At 35.1% G+C, this 6,598-nt stretch overlaps 1 long non-coding RNA gene across 3 annotated transcripts; it reads left to right on the top strand.

The window, feature by feature from the left end:
- The first annotated feature begins 2,661 nt into the window (after positions 1 to 2,661).
- Positions 2,662 to 5,098, top strand: LOC128557112 (uncharacterized). Of its 3 annotated transcripts, none has more exons than XR_008371041.1 (3): positions 2,662 to 2,688; positions 3,240 to 3,350; positions 5,022 to 5,098. It is a non-coding gene; the product is annotated as an uncharacterized LOC128557112 (long non-coding RNA). The 3 variants fall into 3 exon arrangements; XR_008371040.1 differs by lacking the exon at positions 2,662 to 2,688 and adding an exon at positions 2,729 to 2,966; XR_008371039.1 differs by lacking the exon at positions 2,662 to 2,688 and having other exon boundaries at positions 2,973 to 3,350.
- The last annotated feature ends 1,500 nt before the right edge of the window (positions 5,099 to 6,598 follow it).

The following is a 6,598-nucleotide window of genomic DNA, read 5'->3' on the forward strand; positions in this document are numbered from 1 at the left end:
GGTTCTAATGTTAGCCAGTTTAGTGATGTAAGCGTCGCTGTTACATTACTCTGGTATGGGTAGTCGTTCATGCCATATCTAGCTACAGCTCTTTGCACTTTTTCTATATCATGTGTAAGATTTTTTTACCATGGGTGACATACTGTGCTATTGTATTGCAAAAGGGTCTTTCATATATCTTGTATGCTTAAAAATTTCTTGTATACTTTTGTCACTAGTATGTACATTTCTTTTTATAAATCTGATGGCATTACTAGCTTTTGATGTTACATTACCAATATGGCTTTTCCAACTTTAGTCATCACTGATAGTATTTCCAAGATATTTCGCATTTTATGCTACCTTTTATTCAATGTTGTGAAGTTTGTAGGGGTATATGACAGATTTGACCAATTATTTTCCAAGAGTCATTCTGTAACTTTTCAGAGTCAGATTGGGTATCATTGGTTAAGTATACAATTGTATCATCGGCGAAAAGCCGGAGCCTACTTTTTACTGAAAACATAAGAATGGCAGGGGCCCAGCACTGACCCTTGGGGCACTCAGGACAGGATAGGATAGGATAGGATAGGATAGGATTTAAAGTCGGCAAGATAGCAAACAAGTACAACATAAGTTCAAAATGTGATAAGGCTGACACTGATTGAGATTGATGACTCTCAACTACAACTGTCTGGGTTCTGTTTTAAAGAAATGATTAAATCCAAATTACTACATTCCTATTGACACCAAGATTAATTAATTTGTAAATTAGAATTTGATGGTCTACTTTATCAAATGCTTCAGAAAAATCCATAACAAATAAATCAGTTTGCTTACCAGAATCAAGGTTATCACAGATTTCTTGTGAATTGAGAGCAATTGCGATATACATGAATGTTTCGAGTGAAAGCCATGTTGAAAAGGTAGGAATCAATATTAACTATAATGTTTGAAACCAAGATGTATGTGTTCCATCATTTTCGATGCTATACGTGTTAATGAAATGGGTCGATAATTGGTGGCTTTATTTCTGAAAAGTATGATTATGAGGCCAAAATTTTATGTTATCAATAATGTATGCTCGCATGATTTTAGGATACGTCCGTAACTCGCCCCTCCCCCTTCCCCTGCTCCTTTTCATTTAAGTCTACAACCTTTGACTATTGCAAAATCTCTTACAACTGAGGACTTTATAGTCCTATGGAATAATATAGTATTTAAGTTTGATGTGCACCATTAACCGGTTTAAAACACTCAGCAGCTAGGTTTAAATGTGAAACTGTGTTCCTTCGGGTGCAGGTCAAAACGTATCCAAACCAAAATGTACCCAAAAATAAAAAAGTAAAAATGTACCTACAAGAAGTAAAAATGTACCCACTTGTGAAAGTCGAAATGTACCCATGTTCTTTTATTAGAAGTCAAAATGTAACCATGTTTTTTTTACCATAATCAAAATATACCCTGGTAATATTGATCATTTACTTATAGATAATTATCAAAATAATACATTTAAAGCTACTCGCCAACAGTTTAGGTTAAAATTTTCAACATATTCATTTCCACAAAGATGTGGACCAAAATTCTGATAAAATAATAGCTGCACTTGCATATTTATTAAACAAGATTAGGAGAGAATAAAAAAGTTTAAAACGGACTTGTGTTATTGATTTTTGAATTTAGTAATTAAAGTACAGCACAACTGACTGAGGATCTTAAAAACTTAAAGAAAGTCATCTTGATAAATAAATTAATGTCACTCCATTAACAGTTTGAACGAAAGGATTAATGACTTTCACAGCAATTACTTTTTTATCAACTTGTTGTCAGGTGTGAAAGTACTCTGCTCAGTTGCTGAAGGTGTGAAAATTAATCAATGATTGTGTTAAAACTCGGTAACATTGAGTTAAAACCTTTCATTCAAAATCTTATAAATATTACTTGAAATAACTGGGTACATTTGCTATTTTAAAGTGGGTACAATTTGGCTGTTTTGGGTACTTTTTGAGCAAACAATGTGGATACATTTTGGTCTTTTTGGGTACATTTTGACTTTACCATGTGGGTACATTTTGGTTTGGGTACGTTTTGACCATAATCTGTTCCTTCACATGTTTGTCGTACACTTGTTTTCTGATTGTTTTATTTTAGCGATGTATATTTTGTAAATGTCAATCATAAATACATCCATACATACACTGCTACTGGGTTTAGTCTTGTGGATACTACATTATCGGAATGTGGTTACTCCTACTAGATTTTTGTACAATCTTTTACGGGTAAGTTAGGAGTTAGGTTGGTATAGCTATGCAGACTTCTTAAGTCTACACTGCATGGTCGAGTAGCAAGGAGTCCAAGTATAAATAATCCTAATCTTTCTTCTTTTCCTCGTGCCCTTTCTCAATAGTATCTTGTTTTCTTTTACACTACAGGGCAGGGTTTCAGTATGTATGTGTAGCTTTCTATCAAAATTGGCATGTTTCTATCGCACGCATGGAAAAAACAACCACTCTTTCTTTTTTCTATAGTAGTCTTTAATGAACTGTAGTTTTCTTGTATAAAAGTCAACACCACTTTTTCTTTTGTTTTTCTATAGAAGCGATATAGTTCTTTATGGGAAAATAAGTCTCTGAAAATATCATATGCTAGAAAATATAAAACAGACAGTGGTTTTTTTTATATAAAGGAGGCAGTAAACAGTTTTGAGCTGTTAGTGTCGAATTGGCCGGGGTGAAATTTACAAATAAGAGGCAATTTACGGAATGAAGGGCATATTTGAACTTCTAAATAATAATAATTGCTAGAATTGAAGTTTCAGCGGCTAGAATTGAGTTTCACTTATTTAAAAAAAATCAGTTGAGTAGCCCTGATCTTGATAGTATGACGTAATGACTTGCAGGAGCGTATACATGCTTCCTCTGAGCTAGCTTAAAGTGGGGTTGTCATTTTAGCAGGGGCCTGAGGAAAACTGGAACAGTGAAACAACGGTACGGATGGCACATATATTTGAGCTTATTTTCAGATTTTACAGTGTTACTGGAGTATGGAACAGTGTAGCAGTTGGGGCTATCGTGTTCAGGGAATTTTCTGCAGCGATTTAAAAATCGGCAAATTTAGCTTTTTTCGTCATCAGTTTCCGCGACCGGGAGAGCACAAAATTCAGGTCTTGTAAACAGAAAACTAGATATTAGAGATGTATTGTAGATGGTTTGTAACGATAGACATACAGTGGTGTTAATGTTGCAATATCTTTATTTCAGGTGTGTGGTTACAGACTTTTGTGTGAGGTTTTGAAAGTTAGGTAGGCGACTCTAAGCCGAGAAGCTCAGAAAACTGTTTACTGCCTCCTTAAGAGCAAATCTTGAAAATTTGTAAGTTCTTCCATGTGCATTTATTTGATGTCTTAGAGGTTTTTCAGTATGATTTGTGAAGGAATATGAGTTTTAAAATTAATTTTGAAGCAAAATGGGAGTTTTTAAGAGCAATAACTAAGGGGAGACAACCGCGATTCAGACATGAAAGTCAGTTTTACAGTGTTTTCCGAGCCGATATATTGAAAGATATATCTGTTCTGGCACCATTTTACTTAGACATATGCTTACTGTGACATTAAAGTCGTCAAATAAGGCATTTAAATGCAAATTCATTGATTTCTATTAATTCAGTAAGCTTTTTAACAGCAAAATAGCGGCTCGGACTGTGGAACAGACCTCGGGGGTACTTTCGGCAGTATGTCCTCTGAATCAGTGTTTCGTTGTTCGTTTGAGTTTAGAAGTTATGTATATATTGCATATAACATAGACGCCAGTCACAGCACACAAAGTTTAGAGAATAGACATCTTTTTTCCCTAAAATAGATAGGTTTTGAAAGGTTTGTCTCAAAAATAACGTTTTTCTCATATTTCATCACTCACGAAAAGTGATCATTATCAAATTGAGGTCTTAACATGGACTCGTGGTCTGATGCAGTCAGTTCTACGGGTTGAAAGTCATGTACATCATAGCTAAATATCACAGTGCAGATAATTATCTTCAAATAGACACCATTTAGTGTCTAGGAATAGACAAATTAGCATGTAATGGTGTTTCGTGAAACGTTAAGACGGTGACGTATGGTGCTCATGCATGTGCTTGTAGCTTCCTGGAACAGGCCCAGCACAGTACCAGTGAGTTAAAATTGCTATAATACTCAGCCAGCTTGGCAGCTGAACATATCTAGATACTAAAAACATGGTTGAGACCTCATTTTTGTATGCAATGGGCCCTAAATGAAGCTGTAATGTTACTAGTTAATTTCGGTACGCGTTCCTGGTAGAATTTCTGCATACATGATGTGTTTCAGTTGTCAAAATTTTCAACAGCATATGTTGGATATGTATGAAATTGGGTTTCTTTTGGTCTGAATTGATTAAATTACAAAATAAACAGCAAATGTCATACTATTGGGATCACTTTTGTCTCCCTTAAGGAGGCAGTAAACAGTTTTGAGCTGTTAGTGTCGAATTGGCCGGGGTGAAATTTACAAATAAGAGGCAATTTACGGAATGAAGTGCATATTTGAACTTCTAAATAATAATAATTGCTAGAATTGAAGTTTCAGCGGCTAGAATTGAGTTTCACTTATTTAAAAAAAATCAGTTGAGTAGCCTTGATCTTGATAGTATGACGTAATGACTTGCAGGAGCGTATACATGCTTCCTCTGAGCTAGCTTAAAGTGGGGTTGTCATTTTAGCAGGGGCCTGAGGAAAACTGGAACAGTGAAACAACGGTACGGATGGCACATATATTTGAGCTTATTTTCAGATTTTACAGTGTTACTGGAGTATGGAACAGTGTAGCAGTTGGGGCTATCGTGTTCAGGGAATTTTCTGCAGCGATTTAAAAATCGGCAAATTTAGCTTTTTTCGTCATCAGTTTCCGCGACCGGGAGAGCACAAAATTCAGGTCTTGTAAACAGAAAACTAGATATTAGAGATGTATTGTAGATGGTTTGTAACGATAGACATACAGTGGTGTTAATGTTGCAATATCTTTATTTCAGGTGTGTGGTTACAGACTTTTGTGTGAGGTTTTGAAAGTTAGGTAGGCGACTCTAAGCCGAGAAGCTCAGAAAACTGTTTACTGCCTCCAAAATAAAAAACAGCCGGATTTAGTGGTGTTCAGCCTAAAGCAATTTCGTCTATAACAAATTATAGTTTCAATATTTATGATGGCGGCTGCCGATGCGGAACACCAGAAACTTAAGAGGAAAATGTGCAAGAAGTTGAATAGACTACGGGAGACCGTATTAAAAAGGGAAAATATCTCAGTAGTTGAATATCCCACATTGGTATACTTCATTTTCAAAGCTATTTTTGTGCAGTAATTAAGTAGTCTACATTTGCAACATAATTTCACGATCTGTCGTCAGCACGTTGGGTCAGACACTACTATTGATTTTCCCCACTGACGTAGGCCAACATATTGACGCAATCCTAGGAAATATTGGGGCATTTGCCAAAAATTTTTAACCAGTTTTTCTGTCCCAAAAGAGGCATAATTTGGCCAAAATGAAGGAGAGTTGGGGACTTGGTGCTTAAATAGTTTTTTAATCCCGAAGAACATGTGAATTTCCAATTCAATATCTGCTTTATTTTTGGGGAGAAGTAACTTGATGTAAACTTTACCAAAATTTCAAGCCCAAAGGGGGGCATAATTTGTAAAAATACTGTCAGGTTAGGGGTTTACCCAGAGAGGTGGGTAATTGCCCCGAAAAAGAATAATAAGTTTCAAATCTATTTCCCTTTAAATATGCGTATTATTTGCATGCAAAAATTTAAACCAAGGTGTGACGCCGCCGCGACGCAGGGTGGTAGTAGTGATATTTTCAAATGTCGACTAATAAGAAAAATCTGTATAATTTTTTGTATAAAAGGTTTAAAATTAAATAATACAATTTAAACTTTCTTTTTTTTTATTTTGCTTACTTGAAATATATTCGGCTTTTCCTATGAAAACTTTAAAAAAAAAATTTGCCCGCATTGCCCCAATAAAAATTTTTTGAAATTTAAGGGGTGGGTAGGGGCAGCAAACAAAATTTTTTAATTTTTTGGGCCCCTTTTGTGGTTTTTAAAACTTTTAAATAGAGCTGTTCACCTCTAAAAGAGTTTCTCTATAAAAACTTTGTTTGATAAAAAAGAAAATTGTTGCGTCCTTGTAGATGTATTTGAACCCCCGGGTTTCTTTAAAGGATGTTACTGTCCTTCATTACAAAAAAAGTGTAAAAGAAACTCTTTGGTCTATTTTCGTTGGCTGGTAATTTGTGTCCTTTTCGATGTTTAAACCTCCCCACTTTCAGCAATTGTCTTAACACACGTAGGAAATTTAAATTCGGGGATCATGAACACATACAGTTACTTCATAAGATGAACACTCTATCATTTTTCCCCATATAACGCTGTTTCCCCGCCCTCCTTGCATCCACAAGATCTGAAATTCCAATTTATATGTTTTTCCCTTTTAATTCAAAATGTGAATGCATAAAGAAAAAAATTTTAAAGAAATGGAAATGGTTTTTCAAAAGCAAATCATTCCCCAGGTGTACGACCAATAGACTGTTTTTTTTTGGTTTTGAGTTTA

This window comes from Mercenaria mercenaria, chromosome 5 (assembly GCF_021730395.1).
Source record: "Mercenaria mercenaria strain notata chromosome 5, MADL_Memer_1, whole genome shotgun sequence".
NCBI lineage: Eukaryota > Metazoa > Mollusca > Bivalvia > Venerida > Veneridae > Mercenaria > Mercenaria mercenaria.